Here is a 26,155-nt window from a genome sequence, read left to right on the forward strand (position 1 = left end):
AGCTGTCCTTTTCATAACTCCATTGCACATAACCCTAAGGGAAAACAGCACAAACAGTCTTATATTTGTTAACCTAGACAAGCAGAGGTGAGGAGAAGTACAGTGATGTTCACAGGGGAATGCGGAGCCCAGAATTACGATCTGATATACTAGGAGGGCTGGAAGCAGAAGCCAGGGAGAAGAAAAGTGTTGGTAGATCATTTAGTTGGTAGATCATTTCCAGTGGTGCTGTCAGGATGAAAGAAAGATAAACTGTCCTCCAAGTTAACAAGTTATGTAGGCAGAAGTATTTTAGGGAAGAGGTTAAGAAATAAATATAAATTAAAAAGGTATAGAGGAAGAAAACCCCAAGGACAAAAACAACCTGGGAAAAGTCAGCAACAAGTGCAAAGCAAATGGCCAAACCTTGTGACACAGAACGGTAGTCTACCTTATTCAGTAGAACAAGAAAGTCTGGATTACTAGAAATAAGAAAGATAATGAAAATTGAAAGAAAGGAATTAATGCTGACCTTGAATAACTAAAGTTTCATACATGCTAATCTGAGGAGCAGGATGGCTAGAAGTTTGGATACAATTAAAAAAATTCACTTTTTGATATCAGGTATAAAGGTAGAATCTGACTGGAGATTAGATAGACTTGGTACTGTTCCAGCTGATTATGATCTTGGAAAAAATAAATGGAAACCAATGTTGCAATATATGGAATTTAAGGAGAATTGTGAAATGTACAGATGAACTCAATGAAAATAAAATAGTAGAAAGAATATTGGCTAAAATACAAGCTGCAGAAACTGACAGCTGGAGTGATTTCAGGAAAAAAAAAGGATAGGTAAATTGGATAAAACAGAGTAAAAGGCTGGCACCCATCGTTGCCATGACATAGCATTACATCTCACTTCCAAGTGCAGAGTCCAATTTGGGAGAAGGCAAGAAGCAGAATATTCTCTTTATAGGGAAAAAAAGGCTTCTTTCTTTTGCAAGTTCCTGTGTCAGTAGCCATTTTATGGGGCTGCCAATCATGGCAAATCAACTGAAAAGCCAGATCATTTTCTAAAGCATCTACCTTCCTAGAGAAAGATTTTTAAGTTGACTGTGTACAATCCAGCTGCTGCTTTTAATCTTTCCCTGACAACAGTAGTTGTTTTATTACTTTGACAGTCATTTTTAGCCATGAATAGTACCACAGTCCTTGTAAGATAGGAAAATTCTTTTGATCTACAATTTCATAAGGTTTAGCAATAGACAAAGGATTTTTCTGGTATACTTGATCACACACTTGCTGAATTTTAGGCTTAGAGCAAATAAAAAGTCACTGAGCTACTGATTTGGAGAAACACAAAAATCCTTTTTTGATGAAGAATGACTGCAAGAAAAAAAAAATTATAAAAATACTACCTATTAATAGAAAATTAAGAACAAGGTTACTTCCAAAATAACTTTGATACATTGCCAAAATAAATTTTAACTTTCATATTGTTTTAATATATATGATCCAGAGGATAGAAAATATGGATGCAAGATAGGCATTGTATATAAGCACAAAAAAGGAAGGCATTTCAAGCTGTCTGGAATAACTAAGAGAAACTGGGAAAAGACTTAGGCAGACAGAGAGCAGTTTTCCAGAATAATGGCTTCTTCTACTTGCTCTACAAGTAAGAACTGTATGTTTTGTATTTGTACAGTCTGAAATACTGTATAAACTCTAAAACAGATTTCCAAACAAGATTAAAAATCCATTTATCAACCATTTTGAATGAAAAACTAACTGATAATTACCAAATCGGTAATTTTTATTAGTACAGGCTGCAGTACTTTGAGCACCTACACATGTTTAACTTCACACACATGTGCATCTCATTTTCTTGTCTTACTCACACTGGAACCCATTCAATTTTTTCTTATGTATAAGGAAATAAAACAGAAGGCCTTTGTGATATTGAAATGTAAGGACCATGTTTCTAGAATGGCTATCAATTTAGCAGCTAGTCAGTCAAGTACATAACTACCTATGGGGAATACTTAGATAAGGTTCTGAATTGAAGTCTAACTTCTTTGAGTTCTTTCTAAAATAAAAGCACAGCAGAGGGTATGTGTGTATATACATATTTATATACATACACATATATATGTACACACATACATATATACACATTAGTAACTGAACTGATGAAGCCTGGATTGAGTTTCCTTTGAAAACTGTAAGTCCATTGGCATTGCCAATTTCCATAAAGACATTTCTTCCTAAAAATCCACACCAAGCTTAACATTTAAACAGAGTAAAAATAAATAATTCTCGGTTTTGCAGTTAGAAATCAGTCCTCTTGATACTTAAATGAGATTGGTCAGAAGGAAATTAAAGGAGAATTAAAGGAAGAATAGGAGTTCCTCCCTCACGCCCTGCACAGTTCAATTGTTCACATGTGTAGTATTTCTTAAATAAATCTATTTCAGAAGTTAAAAACATTGGATTTCATACCTTTTGCCAGACAGCTTTTTTTATAATCTCTTGAATTTCCATAGAATTCCCCAAAATCACATTTTCTGGCAAAATACCAGCCTGACTCCTACAGTGTAACATTCACCACATAAGTATTTTGCCTCAGTATTTTCAGATAAACCGTTGCCCTTTGGTTTCATTACATTCTCTTCACGCAATAGATGTCTCTGTGCAATTATTTAAAAAAACAGCCAAAAGTGACCCCAGTGTTGCTGACGTAGAGAAATCAGGTCTCCGTGCAAACAGAGATCTTCACCTCTGTTTCTCCAGTTTTCCAGATCTCTAAATGAAAGGCTTTTTAAAGGCTTTCTTTGCCCTAAAGACTTAAAGTTTTATTTTTAGCCCCACTGTTTTGGTATAATGCACATCTCAGAGCTTTGCACATGCAAGATTTTTCTTTCCACTCTTTCCTCCAGATTAGGAAGACCCAGAGGAAAGAATTTGGCCTCTGCTGTTTGCTAATTATATTCAGAAGTTCCTACAGAACATCAACATCTTGCATTAGGCCATGCCTGGACTTATGACCTTCCCAGCATTTGCTCACTCAGCCCTGTTAACTGAGCTGTTCCCTGCCCTTATCAACTCTTGGACTTACCCTTTGAGACCTCAGTCCGCTAAAGAGGGCTTACTGCAGGAAACACAGCCCCGTGTTTCTGCATCCTTCCTGCCAAGTCTTGCAAAGTTCTTAAGACAACACATTGTGCAGTAAAAATGAATGAAAATTTGAAAGGACAAGCAGAGTTGTGCTCTGACAATTCATGCAAACCGTGTTCATGTAGGCATATTCTCCTCCAAGTACTGTAAATAACTAAAAAGAATTCTGGCTCCAAACCCTACCAAAGCCAGGAGCAATTGTCCCCCACAAAGCAAGATGCAGCCATTGACTGTTCCCAGCACAGCAATGCCTGGGGAATTCCTGCCAACACAGACTGCCACCATGCAGCTGACAAGCAGATCATTGCATGTACAAGGCAGCAGCTCTACAAGGCCTGCAGGGACTTTGTGCAAATGGGACTGGTTAAGCTTCAGGGGGCAGAAACTACTGCACCGGGACCATTCTGTTGTCTTTAGTCATGTTTAACTGATGATTTACACCTGCAAAAACATCAGCTTCTCAACACATTATTCATCTTTCTGATTTCCAACACTGACTTTCAGGATATTTAATCTAATAAATCTGAAGTAGGTATGAATAAATAAACATGGCATTATACTAAGCTCATTAATTATGCACCAAGCTACACAGTGTTAGAAGCACACACAATCCTGGGAGCTCTTGGAAGATGAGTCTGCAAAAGGGAAAGATTATTATGTACATGATCAGAAACATCATTTTACTTTTAGTGTCATCTGTTTTGGATGTTTTGGCTAAAAATGTATGAATAATTTCCAACTTGTGATTGACTTAGCATATGAAATTTCAGTGTTCTACATAGTGTACCTAAGAACAATAAGACTAAGTCTTTTTAGTGTGGTGTTCTGTCTCTGTTCATTTGTAAAATACAGCTATTCTCCCATCATTCTGTGTGAGACCAGAGAAACAATACAGAGCTTTTCACCTTGGAAGGGGAAGAAAGAGCAAAAGAAAAAAGGAAAGTTCCCTTGTTAGCAGGGAATAAAGGGCCCAATCTCTTGGCATCGACACACTGACTCAGATCATCTCTTGTAGAAGGAGACAAATGTTGTCTTCTCAATTACAGTCTCAGTTGAAGCTTTTCTGCGTAATGGAGCAAATCAGAAACATAAGGCCCTCATTAGCAGATAGAGCTTTCCCAGGGACAGAATAGTGACTGGGAAATAATTTGATTCTTGGACACCCAGAGTTTCGGCCATCAGCCCCAAGACAAAAGGAATGGAGAGGCCAGGAGGTCTGGCACTGAGCTGTGCTCGTAAGGGCCCTCCTGCAAAACCCCTTCCAGACACTTGCAGGACAGTATCTGCTTTCATTCAGGCTTATTACCTTTACAACTCCTCACCTTCCTCTGTGATGTGACAGTGACTTCTGCAGCAATCATATTGCCACACCTCCTTCTGGGGAGGAATGGTATTTGCTCTCTACTGGCTTCATTTATCTTGTCTGAAGTATTGGCCAATATTCAGCACTGCTATGCCAAGGGGTCTGTTGCAAAACGCAGATCAGTGTTCTCTCAGTTTCACAGTAATCTAAGAAAGAAAATATGCTGATGTTAAGAGTTTGAACAACCAAAGAAGGACTCCCATAGCCAATGACATCCTTGCACCTCATTTCTCCATCATTCTTCCAGCAATTAGTCCTGGTCAGGGTGTTGCAGCATCATTCCAACAGTTGGCATGAGCACAGTCAATTCCCCATTCTCCCAGTTCATATCTTCTCCCTCAAATCAGAAACTGCTTTGTATTACTGGAGCAGAGAAGCTTCTCCTCAGTTAAGAGATGCTGTATATATAATGAAAAGGATGAAAAATCAAAAATAAGTCTGTAGCACTTCTATAGGTTATGAACACATACACACATATACACAGCATTAGTATGGATCTACTTGTTATCTAAAATTTCTTACATGTAACTAAGAGAGCATTTTGTTTACGTTTTGGGGTAGGTGGTTTATCGTACAAACATATGAGGCTGCATTACAGCTGCAAATGTTTATTTTCAACACAAAACACTGTAACAATACAAAAATACCTGTGTAAACCTTTTATGAGTGATGTTCTCAGCCCTTGCATTAGTGCACTAGCATTGCTAAACCCAACAGACCAAGGTAGTATCGCCACTGTTACAACTCACCAATTCTCTATGGAGAGTTCTATAAACAGAAAAGAGGTATATATGCCTGATAAACTGAGTATGGATATGACACAAAACCAAGTGTTCAGAAAATTTCCAACAAATCAGGTAATGTTGTGACACGTATTAAGACCTCTCAGAAAGAACATTTATGGCTAACAAGCTTTCAAAGCAAGCTGGATACGTAGGGCTGCTGGATTATAGTTTTTTTCCCATCAATAAATTGCAGAGGAAATTGCAGAATTGATATTAATCTTGCCCCTTACCACTTCTTGCTGTGAGATTTCCTCACAGTCTATTTAAATTTAATTTCATAAATATCTCTTGAAGGTAGAGGTTTTAAAAAACTGAAATTACCTGGGTCCCCTGTACTGAAAGGTGAAGTAGGTTACATTTAGAAACACCTTTGCAGAGAGGGAACACCTCAATAAATGCTCTGCATGTCCCTTTGTGACAGAGGATTGTGTGTCTGCCAACACAACCTACATTTTTTACACTAATAGTAAAAGTCAGAATAAATATTATCTCCAATCATGTGACAGACCTTTGAGAAAGCAGAACTGGCCTGGTTGATTAGGAGTACGTGTCAAACACAGATAATGGGGGAATCCCTTTCAGTAGCAGCACACATCCTCAGCAACCATAATGAGACCAATTTAATGAGCCTTCTGTTTTACAAGAGATATTAATTGCAGTCCTGTCACATAAGGTACAATTCAAGGTAAAATACATAAAAAGGAGGGAAATTGGATTTCATTCCATTTCTGTCACAATTATAAATTTTCTTGCAGGATCATGAATCTCCCCACTGCTGATCTAAATACTCCGGGTGGCTGACACACTGCCATAGAACAAAGTGCATTCTTATGAAGGATGTTGAACACCAGAAGAATGTCAAGCTTCTCATTGCATCTTTCTCCCATTATCATTTTCATTGTAGTCCAGCCAATTTTTTGTTTGTTTGTTTGCTTTGTTAAAACACAAAAAGAATGCACCATTCCTGTGTATCCACCCACAAGGATGCTTCCTCATCTCTCACCGATGTGATGATCGCCTTATAAATGCTTCTACAAGTGCTCCGTTTGATTACTTCTTCAATGAGGCTCACAGGCTTACAGTTAAACGTGCAACCAAGTGTTCCACTGGATTGGAGTACAAATTATCTTCATACAAGTAAATCAGACCTCCCAGTTCAGTGTTTCAGTAGTTATATCTTCATCCAATTACTCTTCATAACAGAATATATTCTCTCCGTTTGTGTATTATATAAATTTTATATTACCAAATCGTGCGCTCTCAGGCAGGGCTCCATCAATCAAGAGAGAGGGTGGACCTGCCAGATGATAGATGGTCCTGGCTGCTGCATGGCAGCAAGGATGCTCTCCCATGCTACATCCTCACCTGCGAGTCAGAGCAGCTGCAGGCTGATCACCTGTATGTGGCAGATGCTGAACAATGGGTGCTGCCTGCGTATGTGTTGCAGCACTGAACAAGTCTCAGCCACCAAGTTGCACTTCTGCCTGTGTTGAGGATTTACCATTAAAATTAATTCTAAGATATATTTTTACTTCAGTGGATGTAATGCGCTTCTCAACCAGATCTAGGTTGTCTTTTAACAGTGAATACACTTACAATGAAACACAGTAGCTGCAAAGCTCTGACTAGAATATATTCGGCCCTAAATATTCCCAAATTATATCAAAATGGGAGAAATTTAAAGAAACTTAATTCTTATTCCTAATCCAGCCATCAGTTTAGAAGAGTTCAGTTTGCTTAAAGGTACTGCAACAGCAGGTTTACAAACAGCCTTGTTGCTAAAGAGCTGAATGTTAAATCTGTTCATCATCCTGAACTTCCTGTCCTGGCAATGCCAAGAACATGACATGTAAACCTGTGAATGTATCCAGTATCTCGGCTACCAAAAGGTTGATTTTTTTTTCTCCTGACTGAAAAGGAAATATTTGAGAAAAAAGTGAAGATGGGTTAATTTTTCTACAAAATATGCTAATGGGATTCTTCTATTTTTCAGCAAGGAACAAGGACGCCCACAAAGTCAAACAGACTTTTGGGAATGTTTAGCACTTATATAGGGCTTTAATGCTAGCCCGAGATAATATCTCAGACAGTGTAGGACATCATAACAACAGTCTAAAGCTGCTTGCTTATGAAAGTCCAGGCAAGCCCAGGCTCACCAGCAGAGTGGTTACCTTAAGCGGCTTTGCCTGACATGTCAGGCAGCTTCCAAGAAAACTTTCCTTTCATACGTTGGTGCCAGCAGTAAAGTCCATAATTTTCTGCACAAAGCCGGCATATTCAGGAAACATGGTACTGAAATTCAGCCAGCCACACACATACTGCAGAATTCAAAGCATGGTGTAAGTTTGTCAGCCAAATGAAACAAAACATTGAAACACACATTTTTTAAAGTCTGGTCTTATTCAGAAAAATATTTGCATGCTTTTGGACACGTCTGAGTGATAGTGGTTCCTAAATCCCATCCTCAAGAAGTGACTAAGGACCACATTTGGCCCAAAGATGCAAATATGTACTAACATGGATTCTCAGAAGTATCTTGGAGTCCTAATTAATATTTTTAAAGCCCTAGCTAGAGTTTAACTGCATTTTAGGAACCTCAATAACTTTAAAAATCCTGTCCAAAGAGTTTAATTTGCTTCTGAAAAGAGGTGCTTTAAAAATTATAAATAAGTAATTCACAGTCATAGAACCTCAACACATACTCCCATACCTGTTGGACCAGAAGGCAAGTCCAACACTGGAAAGAGAAGCTCTTTACTGCTTGTATGGAAAGGCTGAGATCATTCCAGGTGACCCTGAGCAGAGATATAAGGACCAACATAGTTTTTGTAGGCAGTATTTTTGGATTGTAAGAAAAAAAAAAAAATACACATGTGAGAACACTCACTGGTAAAAGTATTCAATAATCATTTCATGATCTTTTTTTCTTTGTTTTTTTAAGATTTTCATTAATGGAAAATAATTATAAGGTAAGACAGTACAATCTATTATTTCATACTCTGCACCCCGACAATATCCTTTCTGAGATTATTAATTTCATTTTTCTGAAAAGTACGATGTACTTACAAGCTACTTAATTAAATACAGAAAGTTGTCTTCTAGCAACCCCCTTCCGCATTCCGAACATGAAAGAGTACACTAGCATATTGATAGCCCAATGCAATATTTTAATGTTGGAAAATATATTAGTTTTCAGTAATTACTATGACTCATCAAGAAAGAGAAAGAAGAAAAGAATGAATATATTAACTATTTTGATTGTCTTTCATATTGTCACATCGTGAGCAAATATGAGCCTCACGTATGTAAGAGCAGCATTTGCTTTCTCCTGCAGGGAGATCACTTACCCACCGAGCTGGGACGGACCCTTTTCTGTGACCTTTGTGAAAGTCGACCCTGCTCCCCCGCAGTTAACATGTTCTGAAGATCATCCTTTGTCTCAATGCCTCCGGTCACATACTAGCAATGGACTCTGCTACACTGGAATTAATCAAAAAAACTGCTCTAAGCTTTACTTTTTTATACAGCAGCCAGTGCAACAGAGAGTGTCATCTCACAAGCCCCATGTTTGTACACATTCAGTGCAAGAAATATACATGCAACATATTGCCTTCACCGTGATCGACATGCCAATTGATATTTTCACCTTATTCCATGATAGCTGCTCCCTAAACCAAGCACCTATTAGTAAATAATAGCAAGGACAGATCTGTCCTCTTATATTGAATTTCCTTGACTGTGATAAAACCTGGAAGTATCCAGAAAACAAACCTTCCAGTATACAGGAAAACTAAATTTTCAAACCACCAACACAGAATTGCCATCTAGACTTCTCAGGATCAGTGTTAAAATCCCACAAAGTGGTAGTCCCCCACTCTATAGCCTGGACAAGGAATGTGGGAAGGTGTCAGATGCATTCTAGTGTTTTTGTATGGCTTTTCCAGGACATCTGAGACACCTCAGGTGAGCACATACCTGACATCCTCTTGACCCTTCAGTTTGCTCTCCCTGCAAGGCACCAGCTCTCTGGGACTCTACGAACAGCAAAAGCTCCTAGGAGCCCTGATACAAGGTGGCAGCTGCAATAGATGAAGACATCTAGTTATTGGTTTATACACCCCAGGCTTCTAGCAAACATCCCAAATCCACAGTTCAGGCCAAGCCCTTCCTTCCTTGCTAAAGTAAAAGGTTAATGTCCAGGTCAGCACTGCAGAACAGGTCTGGTACCCTGGGGTATGAAATTTCACATGAGCTGGGGAGTGTGTGCAAACAGTGTTGTGAGCTAGTCTCCTCTCACCTACCATTAGAGGAAGGTGCTTGTTATTCCAGGGGAAATTAGAATACTTCAAGCTCACAAAGTATTTAAAATGCAACTTCTTCAAAAAGACAGGCTACAACTGAAGTTTTCGGCAGTGGCTTTCAGAACCCCACCCTCAGCAAAGCAGAAAGAAAAGAAATGAGAACTCAGCATTTTTCACAAAATAAGGCTGTGTAAAACCCCCAGGCCAAAAACACTCTTCAGACATCCTTGGAGAGCATAAAAGATCAAAACTTCAACCTCAGCCCTATGTATCTGAATTGCTAATAGATGCTCAGTACTGTCTCCATCTGCAGCATCACACAAGGAGGATTAGAGGTAATCGTGTTTTTAAGGAAAGGGAGTGTTTCACATCACCAGGAGCATCTTCAAGACTCAGACTCAGAATTATGATATAGCATTTTCTGTCTTGCCCTAGACAAGGTTTTCCAATCACCAGTTTATGAACAGCTGCACCAATACCACGCTGTTCTTATGTGTTAAATAACAATGAGACATTGCAAAACTACAAAGGCTCGTCCTGTCCATTTAACCAGCGTGTCACATGGAGACAAAGCATAATGCAGCCCTGTGAAAAGTCCACCCACAAGCTTCATTTCACACTATTGAATGAGGCCCTTGAGTTCTCTGTCTTCCTCCTCTCACATGAGTTCACATGACAGCAACTTAAACATTTTGGAGACTGCAGAATATAGCCTTCTAAAAAGTTGCCTGCTTAAAAAAAAATAAAAATAAAAATATTTAAGTCTACCTTGCTATTTCTTTCTTGTTCAAAACTGTTGTGTTCAGTTCAGTTCAAAATGTAAATCAGTACTGAACAATAAAACAGAGCAGTTGCCATTGAAGAGAAAAGCCATGTCATCTTATTAAAACTTAGCACTACAGAATTTGAATCCACAGCACTTTGCAGTGAATACAAAATTCTATTACTAGAAATACAGTTTTTTCATTACTGAAACATACTGCTTTAAATTGCAAGATGAAGTTTAAAAAACACTGCAGTATTTGTTATCAAACAGGAATTCTTTATTTTATCAATTTAACGCACAACAAAATATCCATTATACTGAGACAGTGGTAGCAAAAAGGCCACCCCTCTCCCTGCATGCACATACATGCACACATACAAACACATGCTCGTCTTACCCAAAGCTGGCAGAACAGCCCCACAACTCCAAAAGGAGGGGCTAAAAGAGAAAGAAAAACAAATACTAACTGTCAGAAAGAGACGTTCCTAGCAAAGCTGTATTTGGAAGACAGCATCATGTTGTTACTGCAGTGTGTTGTGACTACACAACAAAAGTAGTGTAACAGCAGAAAGAAATTAAAATGAAGGAATAGCGAAGAGGATTTAAAAAGTACTATTTTAGGAATCTATTTTCCCCAAGCAGAGTGCTAGGAATTAGTGGGGAGTGTAGTTAAGCAATCAAATATTCCTGGAAGAAGTCCTTTATATAAAGAATTGAATCATTCCTATTTGGTTTTATTCAGATTTTATAAGCCCTAAAATAACAGTTTTAAGCATTTAATTTTATAATTAATCAATTCTCTGCACTGCAAACTACAACAAACTTGGAACAACTTTCTTAAATGAGGAGACAGCTGATGGCTCAGGCTTCCCAACACTGCTCATCCCTAGCCTTTCTGAGAATTCGTTGACAAACTTCTCCACTGATGTCCCCGTGCAGCAGAGTCTCAGTGCGGTAAACCATCAGAAACTACATTTGATTTCAACAGTCATGAAAAAAGGGAAAATATCGTTCTGCAAAGCAAGGGAGGCAGATAGCTTTATGTTAAAATGTCATGCAAACAACTAATCAGATCCTGCAACATGCTGAACATTTTTACCTGCCATAAACATAAGATGCTGGCAAGGTAGATCCAAGGGCACAGATTAGGGACTTTCACCTGAATACACTTCTGGATGTTACTCCGACAACAGTTATACCCAGAAACTTCTTTATCTAAGCACAACCAGTACAAAATGTGGAATTTCCAGTAACACTCTGGAAGAAGACTAACATCAGTTAGCAGTCCTGCTAAGTCATCTGTATTGATGCTAAGGGCCCTGTTTTGGTCACTTAGTTTAAGCACACATGTTGCTCCTTTGGTTTTACAAGGGGATTTGCCAGATTGAGGACTGCAGGAGTCAACAGACATGCCAGGAGAAAGAACCCATTTAAATGTTACAGTTAAATGAGGCCTTTAAGACCCAACTCTGACATGCAGGTCAACACAATAAAATTATAGTAACAAACCTTGCACAGATATAACTGGAGCAGGATACAGACCTCGGAGCCAGCTGAAAGCAGCAGAGCCAGATGGGGGATCCTCCAGGCAGCAAAATCCCACTCTCCTCTGAAGAAAAAAGAAGAAAATTCTGAAGTTGCCAGGTGCAACTTCAAACAGGTGCCAGTCTTCTTCAGCTGAAGTCATCAAACAAAACTGTAGGAGTGAAAAACAACTTACCTAGGTGCTTCTGAAAATTTGAGCTAGAAGATTGTGATGGGAGCAGCATAAATGACATTTCTGTTGCCTTCTTAGGAATTCTTTTGAAAAAAAACCAGTGGTCAAATAAATCAACTAATTAATCACTATTGACTTATTTTCCTCATGATCACATGATCCGCACAATTCAAGAAGGGAAAGTGTTCCTCTGCAACCAGGCTGTTGAAAGACTACCATGCAGATAAGAAGTCTCTCTCTTTTTATTTTAAAGGGTCTTGACATTGTCTTTGTCATGTTAATTTGCCAAATGCAATTCCAGAATTTGCTTGAATTCAAGCAACAAAGACATATGAACATCAACCACCAGCTAAGTCCATGAAAAGCAAAACCTGCCCTTTTATGATCAGCGGTACTGCCTGTACTTGTCTTCCTTTTACAAAATTAATGGTCAGGAAAATGCAGACTGGCTAAATTGTGAGTTACCTTCTTGTTTTAGAAAAAAAAAGAGGAACTTGGGGGAAAAAAACCCTCACACTGAATCATTTGACAGGTCATGTTTCTCAAAGCAAGCTAAAATTTTATCACAGCTGAAGTAAATTGGCAGAGGATTTGACTGTAACAAAGACATGAAGTTTCCCATTTTGTGAGTTCACAGATACACCCACCATTGCCATACCCCCATTTCAGAAGGGCTTTGAGGCAGGGGAGCAGAACTGAGAGCAGTCTGTAAATGGGAACCAACATGAATGCAAGGATTACATGCTGCATATTGGTATCTGCAGGAAATGCATGGAAGCAGACTGAATGGGTACACAGACACATCTGCCAAGCCAAGCACAGAAGAAACAGAAAAATGTAAAAATCCAATATCATGCTTTGTATGTTTTTTTACAAGCACCTTGCTCATGCAGGCCACAAAGATGAGAAGAGACTGATTGCTGTCTCACTTTGTAAACAAGAAATTTTATATCTTTGGAAAACGCTGGAGTTGTCCAAAAACCTTGGGGAGGGCTTTCATCTACCTTGTTTTACCTCCATCTTTCTCACATACACCCTCAGTCTGATGCTGGGTTACAGCCAGCTGCTTATGTGTCGTGCTTGATTAGATATGTAAGACAACAGGACTTTGTTCCAAACACAGGAGTCAGGCATGAAGCTGCAAGAGGAGCATAAAATACTCTATCTTGCCTCATCTCATGGGCTGCACTTTCTCTCAGAGGCTGGAGTCCTGCTTTTTATTCCTGCAGCTCAGAATGCTGATCTTCCAGCAGGAGTACGGCATGAGGCTGCTGCTCTAAGCCATCAGCAATGCCAGACTGCTGTTTTCAAGAGCAGCATTGCTGCCCCACTTCCCTTCCTAGGGCAAGATATGCCTTTGCTACAGACAGATTGATTACTAAGAGCATGAGAGCTAAACAATACATACATTTACACAAATTACATATTGTGTGAACGCAAAGGTTCTGTTCAATCAAAGGCAGCAGCCTCACCAGATGAGGACATGAATAGGTTGAAATTAATGACTCGCAGAGATACAGTAGAATTCAGTATCATGTGGCATCTCTGGCTAAGTTCACAAACAAGTGTCTCAAGACGATAACAAGCATTTAAAAGCAAAATCAGCAGCAGCATCAATGGGCAAGAAATTTGATTGTAACCTGTAATTCGAATGTTAAAGGTCTTACAAGGCCACTGATCACAGGTGGATGCTTAACAGAAATGTGATACTGTACACCTGATACAAAAAAGCTCTCTTAATCTCTTCTTTCATATGCATGAGTAATTCACACTGCATGTAAATGTCATATCTGTAGTAAACAATTAATTTAAAATCATTTATGTACAGTAGAAAATGTATTTTAATGGTATTTTTCTGAAGGTCAGCTAACACAAAGAAAAATAGATAAAAAGGAGACAAAATCTTACCCAACTGATAATTTGAGTCTTCTACGAACAGCTTATATAACACAATGGTGTTTAAAAAAAAAAAAAAGGCATTATGTAAGTGAGAAGGAATAAGTAGCATGGCAGGGTCAAGATCAAGACTCAGGAAATTCCCATTAAGGCAGTTCATCCCAAGTTTACTCTTGCAAAGCAGCATAAGAAAGCTTACTCTTGGTTAGAGTATACAGTATACAAGTATATTAAACGACTGTAACATAAAAGTATAGTGTTCTTTTTCCAGTACAGATGTGCTAAATCATAGGATTTGGCTCTAGATCAGATTTTCATTCCCACCAGATCTCTGGGAAAGGCCACATCCTATGATTTGACCAGGTTATCTCAGGACATAAAATGAGAACTAGTTATGAAATTCACTTTCCAAAACCCTCAGTACCCAGAAGTCACAGGAAGTCTGAATTTACAGGACTACCTCTATTCTATAGCTTGCCAAACAAGCTCGACTTCAAAAGTTGCTATCAGGACAGGACAAATTGGTCCTTCCTACCATCTCAAGTTATTGTAGGGGGTAAGAGTCACAGCAAATAGCTCTTGTAATTATCAGCATGTTTATGTACCCCCAGATACAGCCATCCCCCAGACTTCCAAGAATATTCCCAAATAATTGAGTCTGAAAAACAAATAAACTGTTCTAAACCACAAAGAAGAACGCCAGTTACCTACTTGCAGCCTGGGCAGGCTTTAAACAGCAGGAGATTTTGTGCTTCTGCCCAATAGTTCCCCTCAAGGGCAAAGGGGTTGGACATGCATCTGACAGTAGCAGCAGCAGGTTTCCCCCCTCTGAGGAGACCTCAGCCTCCTGCAAGAATACGGTCAATCTCACCTGATAGCTTCCTTCCCCTGGTGTCATGTACTTTACCTGACGTGGTGCAGACACTGGCTGAGTCACCCAGCAGTCATGCGGCAAACACCTTCTTGGAGACCCTTAGGGGAGGACACCAATGCATCTCTACTGCACCACGCTGCCTGAGCAGCCAGGGTCATGTGCTGCTGCCTGTGCTGGATCTAGGTTAATGTTGATCAAGAGATGTTGATCAAGGTCTCTTGCAGCCAGCTCAACTCCTTGCCATGTCAGGTTATTCCTTACTGTAGACTTGCACACCTAGAGTTCAGTCAAATTTTAAACTTTCTTACAACATTTAGCAGGACATCATTGCTGAACCCTTCTCCAGAGAGCACCATTACAAATTCAGCAGCTGCTGAAATACCTATCTGCATCTATTATCCTGTTCGGGGGTGTTTAAAGATGCATCATGGTCCACAATTGTCACTCCCCTGGAAGACATGCTGCAATGTTTTAAGAGTCTGCCAAGTGGGTCAAGCCCATAAGGTTCCTATGTTCCCACTAACACAGCCTGCCACACAAAGAAGGAGAACAGATTTTTCTGGGGAGCTGTATGAAGGGAGTATCTCAGCAGGCAGGTTTATCACACTCCCCCTCCCCTTGCAATGAGCATCCAGACAACAGTGGTGTGAGACAGGCAACCGGGCTGTGTGGATGAGGCTCGAGTAGTCTGCAGGATGTACACTAGTTGGGTGTGTGTCTGCTGATGAAAGGTCTTTCCCAGTCTGGTGTATGGCCCCTAGCAGCCTGTGGAATGACTTGACGATGCCATGTCCCTGTCCAAAATAACATCAGAGTTGGTGCAGATATGTGGTGCGGCAAAATAACATTGTGTTCTTCCCACCTTACAAACTGTGAGCAGCTGAACTATTCAAGTTACTCCTTCCAGCCTTCAGAGTAATCCATCAAATGATTGGACATGTAGATGGAAATGTTTTTGTCCAAGAAAGAGAACTGGAAAGGACCACTGGAGTCAGAAAGGCACTTCCCCCAAGGCCAAACTGCTTTTTTGTCATTTTTGTGCCATCTGCTGCCACCACAGTGACCTATAGGACATTCCTGTGGCACTTTCTAATTTTGTGGCTTTTCATCTTTTACACTAGTGGTCTCAATTTTATTAGAAAGTTTCATCACTTGGGAAAAGAGGGAGGAAGCTGAATGGATGTTTTGTAGACCAGTCAGAACTGCAAGTAATTGGTGAGTCTCTTGGCCTAAAATGACATAAAATTATATAATTTTAATGGATTTTTCAAATGTTACATTGAAGGAGAAAAGATACTTTCAAAGAACAGTCTCAGATACTACAAGGAGAGAAAGGCAAGTCAAGTATACAAGCAAGGAGAAAGGCATTGATCCTGAAAAGCCATTTGAGTAAATTTACTCACACGATCAGTCACACAAACCAGTTCCTGAACCGCATGTTTGTGGATCACAAGCGTATTACTCAGGAAAGATAGCTAGCAGTTAAAATGTTCTTCCCCAAAAGGTTCCTACACCAAAGCAGTCAAGGGTCTTTGCTGGATAAGCTTGTGCTGAGCTCTTAAAAATTATAGTGATTATTTTCAACAAAAGAATTATATGAAGAAAAAAAATTAATGGTAGAAGCAGGTTCCTAGATACTTGTCATTCCAGGTGTAAAATCCTTCTCTTTTAGAAAGAATTCACACTACAAAATGAGTTTTAGTTGGTATGCTATTAGACAGCTTTACGCTTCTTTATTTTGCTGTTCACTCACTTCTGGAGGAAGAAAAAGGAAATTAAAAACAAAAGCTGATAGTAAACATACATTATGAAATATGAAGAATCATGAGACTAACTGACCACTCCAGTGATTATGAAAACTGTAAACTATTTAAAGAGAGTACTTTTCCCTGCTCTTCATTAGGGTCTGATTACCTCAGCCATTAACTTGGCTCTTATTATTATGATTATGAAATACTGTTCACACTAATGGACAAAAGAAAGTTGACATGGTTATCTTGATTAACCCATCAATAATAATCTGGAACAATTTTTCTTCATTCACTGGATGAATCATTCACATGTCCTTTAATAATGCACATTGTTGTATAGTAAATTAGCATTAAGATTACCCACCTCTGGGAGCTCCGCTCTACTTCAAAGTGTTGCTTAAAAGATTTCAAACATGAATTTTACCTAAAAAAAGAAAGAATATCAGAAAACAATTACTTCTTTGTAATTGTTCAGTACACCAAGATGGTAGCCCTTGGGTTATGCAACCGAGCTCAACCCTTAAGCTGCCAGATACTCAATATGTAAAAAACCCATACTCCCCATTTATCTGCATTCTTTTCCAGAGAGTAAAGCAAAACTCTGATTCCTCCCAAGGCAAATATAGACTTCAATAATAAACTGAATACAATGAAGTCACCTTTACCTAAAAGAATATAACCAAAGCCCAGCAGGCTGTTTCTGGATCCAACCGGGCAACCCTCCACTCGCACAAGGTTTCATAGCCATTATGAATGCACACTCCAACTGCATATGTGGAAGTAGATCCTGAGAGCTCAGCCCTCTCTCCATGGAAAAAGCCCTGACAAGTCAGTTTCTCAGTGCGGTTTGTCTGTGCAGGACAGGAGGAGGTGAGTCTCTCCTGGCTCTAAGCCATGTCATGGTCACCACGGCAGGCAATGACCTACCTCAGCTCTTTGCAGCAGCAGTTTTCACATGCCTCAAACTGGTAACTCTGTGAAAATGCAGTGACACCCACCTACTTGCAAAAGCCAACACTAATAGCCAAGACGATTCTCAAGAGGCTTGGCTTTTCCCATCTCAGTGTATTTTGCTCCATCTCTTCTCCCAAAATTACTACTTCCTTTCTGAAAATGCATCAAGCAACTGTCCTACCATTTAGCCTTTTACTACCCATTGTAATTATACCTCCACAGCTCTGAGAAAAGCAAGCTACTTCTTCCACCTCCTGACTGTACCCATCACCTGACAGGAACAACCACCGCGCGTCAGGCGGTTAACCATCTTGTGCCCCAACTGCAGCCAGCGGCAGATCATCAGAAAGAAGATAAAACAGGGTAGATGTACAGCGCTACGTCTATGGCACAATTTCTTACTCTGCAGCAATTTGCAGCTTAGGAGCTTCCTAAGCCAGGCAGGGAATCTTTGCATTTAGGAGATGGATTTTCTTCCACCACTTTTTCTAATTGCTTTTTGAACCATATAAGCCTGTTACACAATCCACAGCATCCTGTGGTGGTGACTTTTTGTTTGCTTTTTGCCCACTACTGAGTGCTGTCTAAATGCTTTCAAGACCTGTAATAATGCCATCACTACAGTAATCAGTTCAGCATGCAGCATCAGGTGTGTTTTCCTCATGTACATTAATTTAAATGTACTTTTTTTTGTACAATTTACAGGTTAAAACCTGTATAGAATTTCATGTGCCTTTTTTATTTCCGAGACACTCTGTAGCATTAAACTGTTCTGTACATCTTTTAAAGCCTTTATTTTTTCAAATTTTTCTTTTAACTGTGCTAAACAACTTCACATCAGTGAACACACTCACTACACCATCACCCGCTTTACAAGTGGTTATCTACAAAGACGTAGAACAGCCCAAGACCAGCAGTAGTTACCAAAGGACTCTCCTGTGCCATCTCTTCATTGAGCACCCCAATCATTTATTCTTGCTCCTTGTTTTCTACCTTTACACAACTAATTTATCCACGTGAATAACTTCCATCTTTCGCGGTTCAGTTTCTTAAAGGAAGCTTTGGGCACGCTAAAAGAAGTCTAAAACTGGGGAAGAGGAGAAAGGAGAAATAACAAATCACTTCCATTTCTTTATCTCCCACTTTTCCTCATTCATAGACATGTATCTGGGTTACAACCTGCCATGAAAATAGTCTTTCTGAAGACTACTGCATTTTCTCTTTTTGTAAATGGTTGTTCTTAAACAGCATGGTTCCTAGTTGCTGTTATAGAATTATTCTTATAACAGCAACAAAATCACCAAGTGTCATTTCATTAATTCACCACTGAAAAACTGTTTCACAAGAAGGAAGTTACCATTGGGGATGGAGAAGGAGAATAACATTTGTTTGATAGTAAGGATTAATTGGAAAATAAACCATGTAATGGATGCTTGTGGAGGAATAAATAACATAATGGAATATTTGGTGTATTTTGCTATCTTTATGTACAGCAAGTAATCTGTATAAATCCCCCACTCATAGAGATGAGAATAAACTCTACATAAATATTAAAACACCTTTTATAGTTTCAATGGGAAACACATCTTCCTGTGTTTTACAGCTGAAATAGTGCTTATCTGCTCTTTTCTATCCATGCTTTATGTAGCAGCTATTTCAGCACGCCGAATTTGCCTGCTGAGCGAGGAGGGCAGCTGTTCATCTGGTGCACATTTCCACCGCAACAGCTCCGGTAGGAGCATTTTCACCTCCAGCCAACGCTATTGGCATCAATGTTGCCAGCGGGATCTGCAAGATTTCCGCTCTTTCATACACCTATCGTATGACAGCACTTGAATTGTGTAGGTTTGTCATTTCAGGAGACACAATTCAAGATCTCTTGAGCGTATTCTCAAAGCTCAAAAAGAATATAAACAAAGGAAATGACATGTGGTTTTATGATCATTGCTGTAAAACATTTTATCAGCTGAGCAACAGCACCCCAAGCTGCAATATATATTCATATGAACGATCCTTAGTTAACCAGGTAATTCTCCTAATTTTGCTAGTTTTGTAGTCATTCTAGCTTCTTAGCCATTGCAGGCCAACCTCTGTGCCCCATTTTGGGAGGGATCTGGCCTAGCACCTGGACATTTGAGCCTACAGAAGCAAAAATACTTTTATTGCTGCCATCAACTACTACGATTTGCAGAATAAGAAATAATTTCATTTTCTCCCTTCTGTTGCTCTGCCATTTTTCTGAAGCCTGAGAACACAGGTGCCTTGAAAAGTCACCACAGAGGGGGAAAAAAAACCCACAAAAAGTTAAATTAAGACTTAGAAATTTAATTTGTGGTTCTGAACAAAAAGATCCAAGGCACTGAAATTCTGACATTTAATGATAAGAAAATTTTCCATCAAAATCTACACCCTTTACCCAAGGAAAACAATTTTGAACAAAATTCTATTTTCCAGTTGGATGTTGTTTTGGCTGAGAAGTTTTCATCAGTTTTACTGGGCCAAGAAGGAGATGCTAGTTAGTGTCTCTTTCCCTTTTCATCATTATAGGAAGAAGTATTTATATAGAAATAGTCCTCACGCAGTTCAGTCTTCCATGTTCTCAGCTAAATACACTTCATTTTTTTCACAATGAGCACATTTGCAAAATCATTTCTGGAGCATATTTTTGCACACACATTTACATTTCATTGCTCTCTTGTTCCCAGAAAACTGCTCCTTTAACTGCCCTTAATGAAGAATCCTTTTTACTTTAGATCCATATCATCTTTCCTTAAAAATTTATGTATCATAAAGGTAACAGTGCTTAGTGAATCAATTGTTTTTCTTCATTATTTTATTTGAGAAACCAAAAGTTGCCCTTCCACTCATCACCCAAGTCAAAATTGCATCAACAGGAGAGAATATGCAAGCAGAAACTTTTAGAGCAGTGAGAAGTGAGAGTGTGAAAACGAGTATAGATAACCAACATTACTTGTCTGCTCCAGCACACAAACATAGTCTATCTACTACACACAGTGGAAGCTATTTATGTACTGACGAACCCAATACACATCAATGAGTGCACTTGAGGACTTATGCAGTACCATTATACGATCATAAAAGACATTGTTGAAAATAATGAAGATAACTGAAAGAAAAATCCTTCAAGTTAAATACAAATAGAATAATTTTTTTCAGTATATTAAGATGTTTCTATTTGTGAAAAATTCAGTGCCATTAATGATGTACATTTTGGTTTAGAGCAAGTGGTGAGAGGACTGGATCATTAGCTACAAAGAGGAAGACCTTCAGCTCTTCAATAATGTAGCTGCACTGCTGACCCACTACCACATAAAGTCAGCTTAACACCTTATGAGGTCTAAATGGACAAAACCAATTAAATCCTGTTTCCAAAAAAGATCTCGCATCCAAAAAGCACACCAGTATAGGAAGGGTAGGGCATAATTTAGACGTTATTCTTCAGCTCCCAAGATCTAAAAAAACCTGCCAAACCCACAAGAACACAAAAAGATATCCTTCTATATTATATACGTGTGTGTACACACACACATATATATAAAAACAGATATATATATGGTTTAATCATGTTTAAAAATAGAGGAGACTAGGATCAGTGGCTTTTCTGCCATATTGAAGCATGACACTCCTTTACTATTCAGACACGGATCACATGTAACCAGATCAGTTTAGATTTCATCTATCTGAGTGAAGTCTTGGGCTCTGCTCTATAGGAAACATGCAAGTGCCAAAAATAGCTGCTTGAACTAGAATAAATCAAGCATCATGCCCCATTCCCAAAATGGCTTCAGTGACAGGAGGTCTGAGGAAAAGCATCTAAGAATTTTGAAGGAGCCAGATCAGAGTGCGTATTTGATTTATGTAAAAATAGGATGCCATGTCACCTGAAGCTACATGTTACTTTAGTATAGTCTTTACGTTGATGGGGCTGTGCTATTAACAACAGGGCAGAGCTTACTGTAGAGTATCAGGCATATTATCAGAATGAATCAATTAACAAAAACAATCACCTTCTGAAATCCCTCAATATGTACAAATTCTCTGGCATAAGCCAGAATATAAGTACTTTATTTTGTGTATTTAATGTAATGATACTTTATTATTTCTTAAATTAGTATCTGCTACCTGCAATCAGCTTGTTTCATTGATCTCCCTTTCTCCGGCCCCTCATTTCTTTAAGCATTTTCCTTTTAAAAGAAACCTTCAAAAATTTTCACAACACCATCAATTGAAAAAATGTTATTTTTCAAAGAAATTTTTGGCAAATTAGGTGCCATTTACAGACAACACACCAACTTAATTTCCATGCTTTAAAAATTAACCTACTTTTCACTGAAAACTGCAAAGCCTATGCTTGCATACAAAGTCCACCTGATTTTGCAGCTTCATTAATAAAACAATAACCATAACAATATGGTGAAGACAACCTAGTTTTAAGATGCACTAAATAGAGTTTGAGTAAACAAAAATAATCACTAAGGGAAAACGTTAATGTTAAAAAGTATCCAACACAAAAGCATTAATCAAATATTGCGGCCCTCTGAGCTCCTGAGGCTGTAGGGACTACCTGGCCCCAGGGTGGAGGGTCTGCTCATGGCCCTGGGGAGCCACCACCGCACTACCAAACACAGGACTGGGTGCAGTAAAAGTAAATGCACCTCATGCTGATGCTGACCCCAGCAGCTAACATGACTTTTGGCTACACCTCCTGGAGGCTTTTGCTTTGGGGGGGAGAAAGAGAAGACGCCTGCTGCTCCAAAGGAGAAAGGTCACTTCTATCCTCAGGAGTCCCTGGCCCCTGCCCTTTGCAGACTGTTGCTCCTCCACACTGGTCGTGGCATGACAAGGGAGGAGAAGCACCAGGAGGGCAAAGGGTCTTGTGACAGCTACATCGTGCCACCATCTTTGCCATTTTCTTATGTTTCATGAAAAACAAACTGCAGCCAACATTGTGAACTTGATCTGAAGTACCCACATGAGCCCTAAAAATGCAATGCAATCCTTTCCTATAGACTTTGTTCTGAATAAGTCTCTATAAAGCTCCATTACTGTCTAGGCCTTTTCATTGATCTTTTTATTTAATTATTTTATGTACACCAATAAATGAGTAGTTGCAAAAGACTCTGAAACAGCTGGGATACAGCATAAGTCAGATATTAATTGGAAAACATTAATATTATGAGTGACAAGTGTTTTACAGCCAGGTTTTTCTCATAAGGCAAAGTACAAAGAAGGGCCAAGACTAGAACTGCCAGAGGAGAGTCCTTCTTTGTGTGTCCCAGGTAACTCCTGGAAGAAAAGTCTTGCTGATTGGCAAGACCTGGCTCTCAAGTCTTCCTCCTTCCAGACTTTTAGTCCAAGCCTCCCATTTTGGACCACATAGTTATTCAGGTTTGCAAAAACCAAAGCGCTCCTGTTTGCACATGCACACCCCCATCTGTGGAGGTACACTGGGAAACAAGAATAAGAGGTGGTTCACAAACACAAACTGTAAGAGGGCTCTCTGCATATGCAATCAGGTGAGTGAGTCTTCTCGTAGTGATAGCTAGTGGTATCACCAGGTCTTGCGATGTTATTAAAAGCCATGTGGGTTTTGGTGCTTTTCCTCAAGATGCTGCTCCCTGTTAGAGGCGTGTGGTTCTGGAAAAATCCCTACCTTCATTTTTTTTAAATGCTTCTATGCAGCAAATTTGGCTTTGGTGAGAAAAAGTTAGACAGAGACTTTCCAGAAGCTCTGAGGAATATGGGCAAATAAACCGTCAAACAACTTGTTTTCAAAATCTTAATGATTTTTAAGCTTGTTTTTTTCCACTTCATTTGACTCATGATTTCAGCAGAATTAAAGACATGCTGGTACAGCTTAGAACAGCAGTTGTTGGCACATTACCTACCAACCATGCCTTCATACTTGGTGTGGACATAGGCCCGTGTACAGACTTATACATGCAACTGCTGGCCTGTCTTAACTCTCCTCCCTCCCCCGAAATGTCCTAGCTTAGGCCTCGGGACAATAAAGGGCATGCAGGCTGCTCTTCTACTCTTTGAAACACCCCCAGAGAATCATTCCCAGGCAGAGGAATGCTCACTATGGCCGTACCCAGTCGAGCTAGAATAGCAGGTCTGCATGACAAAACTCTTCTTAAAGCTATCCCATTCACCACAGCTATTTGCTTGCCTTGGATTTCTCGCCTTTCGCTTCCTGCATGTGGAGAAGGTGTGGAGCAGAGCCCTTGCAAATCAGAGTAAAAAATACCAAAAAAGGGCTTTTTGCACAAAAATTGAGAACGCTTTCAGTTAAACATAGAATCACCTAATCCCCTGACTGCATCTTCTTCAGGTTTCAGTAAGACTAGCTGTGCTGCTCTTCAAGCCGTTTCCACCCACAGTTACCTACCCATCCATCCTTTCTTACACATACAATAAAACAAACTGTAAGCATGCAAAAACAATATCCTTTCATCATGTCACTCAGAGTTACCCCATCACATTTGCGAGTCTGCCTGTCAGAATACAGCTGCTGCAAGTTTACCTGAATGCTCAGAGTTTGTCATTTCATGACTGAAGGCTGTGAATTGCAAATAATGCAAGTACTAAAATCATAGCCCAGTGCCAGCTGCCCTGTGGGAGGGACTATAAACTCTGCAGCCAGAGTAAACAGCAGGATACTTTGAGTGACCACTACTTCATCCTCCCACACATATCTTATTCATCTTGTCTCCTTTTGATGACATTAAAAGCTGCTGCAGCACAAAAAGAAATATTAATCTGCAAGAGAAATATGAAGAGCAATTTAATACTCAGGCAAGCTAACAGATCTGGAACCATGGCGTAGCTGTTACTGTCATTAACCAGCTTTCTAACTGACCATAAGTTTTATTAAGATATGATTGTCAAGGAATACAGAAGTAGAGAGAATACATGGAATATTTATATGACTTTTCATGTGACCCAAAGAGGTGCAAAACTAACCAAGCTTTAGTAGATAGTGAAATAGTTGCATTTAAGCCATTGGGCAGAAGACACAAGCAAAGCTTAGAAGAGCTCCCTCGTTTTCCAGTTTTGAATATCAACATCCCCTCTTCTCAGAGGTTATTGAAAATTATTATTACTTGACTTCATCAAACAGTTGGTGCAAATACAAAGGAAAAATGGGATGCTGAACTGCCCTCATCTTCTGGCAACATTTTATCTTTCACACACAAAGCGGTCAGGCAGGTGTTTCTGAACAAATAGTGTAAAGCTCTTCTGCTAAATCTGTAACAGGGCTAGTATGGATGCATAACAAGTGACTCCTTACGAGAATCCTCCACCAATCTTTGCAAAAGAGCTGATTCCTCCATTAGACCAGCCCAAATCCACTGAGCTTAATAGGTCTAATTTTCAGCATACACCAGTAGGATACTCAAGGCAGGCCCACAGTTACCAGCCCAGTTAAATTCTGGTGAGGAAAAAGCCTGTGCAATCTTCAGAAGGAACCGAAACAAAGGCTCAGCAGCCAGCCATTGTGGCTTTAACTAACCGGAGAGAAACCACCTGCAGGAATACCCCCTTTTCTGTTTACTCCCAGCAGAACCTTCCAAATGATGATTAATCACCGAATAAACTGAACAACTGACAATGACATAATGACAAAGGGAAGGCAGAGAGGGGCACCAGCACTGGTGGATGTGGCTCAGGCATGGGTGGGTGGAATGGCCAAGGAAGATGGATGGCCTGAAAATGCTTGACACTTAAGTATCTCCTATGTAGCAGGAGGACGGCTATGCTAAAGTGAGCTGCCAACTTCAAGCAAATAATGCTCTACACAACAAGCTGACACACTTCCTTCAGCTGTCAGCAGCAATGAAGAGGGGCAGCTTCCTCAGAAATGAACTAATGAGGCTTTTAATTGGGATGTGAAGCCCTGATAATAACAGAAATAAGAGATACTGTAAATGACAGGATAATCCATTACGGTGGAAAGCATTGTGAATGTTTTACTGATTATATCCACAGATTATCCTACCTATGTCTCTACTAATTTGAAAAATGATGAATCATAAGGTTCAAACAGGACTCAGATGAGTCAATTAGACTAAGTAGTGATATCAAAAGCTCGTATTTTCTGCACTGAGGAATCAAGCATTTTTTGCCTAACAATAAACAAAAATGAGCTGTGTTTCACACTCTCAGTTGACCAAGTCATTAGCAACGTGGAAGAATACTTCTTTAAATATTCCATATTTTCAGATGTTCTTGCCCCCATGGAGTCCTTTCTGGCAGATGTTTATTAGCAGGAAAAACATTTGCAGGAAATGAAATATTGTCTTGCAGCATTCTGCTGTTTCCACTTCTAATTTTATAAGTTCGGGGTTAGTTTAGGTGCTTCAGTGAACATCAACGTAACGAGAAAACTTTGACTGCTATTAGCCAAATTCTGCACATTCAGTATTCAGACCAAAACTGATGGATGTGTACAACTGGGGCGTCATTTCTCTCCTTACATACACAATGCTCTCACTGAAGTTGAAATGCAAGTGGTATAGATTAAGCCACGGGGACAAATTCACTATACATTGTGGTCTGGGCAGTTACTTA

Source organism: Leptosomus discolor, chromosome 6 (genome assembly GCF_034619465.1).
Source record: "Leptosomus discolor isolate bLepDis1 chromosome 6, bLepDis1.hap2, whole genome shotgun sequence".
NCBI lineage: Eukaryota > Metazoa > Chordata > Aves > Leptosomiformes > Leptosomidae > Leptosomus > Leptosomus discolor.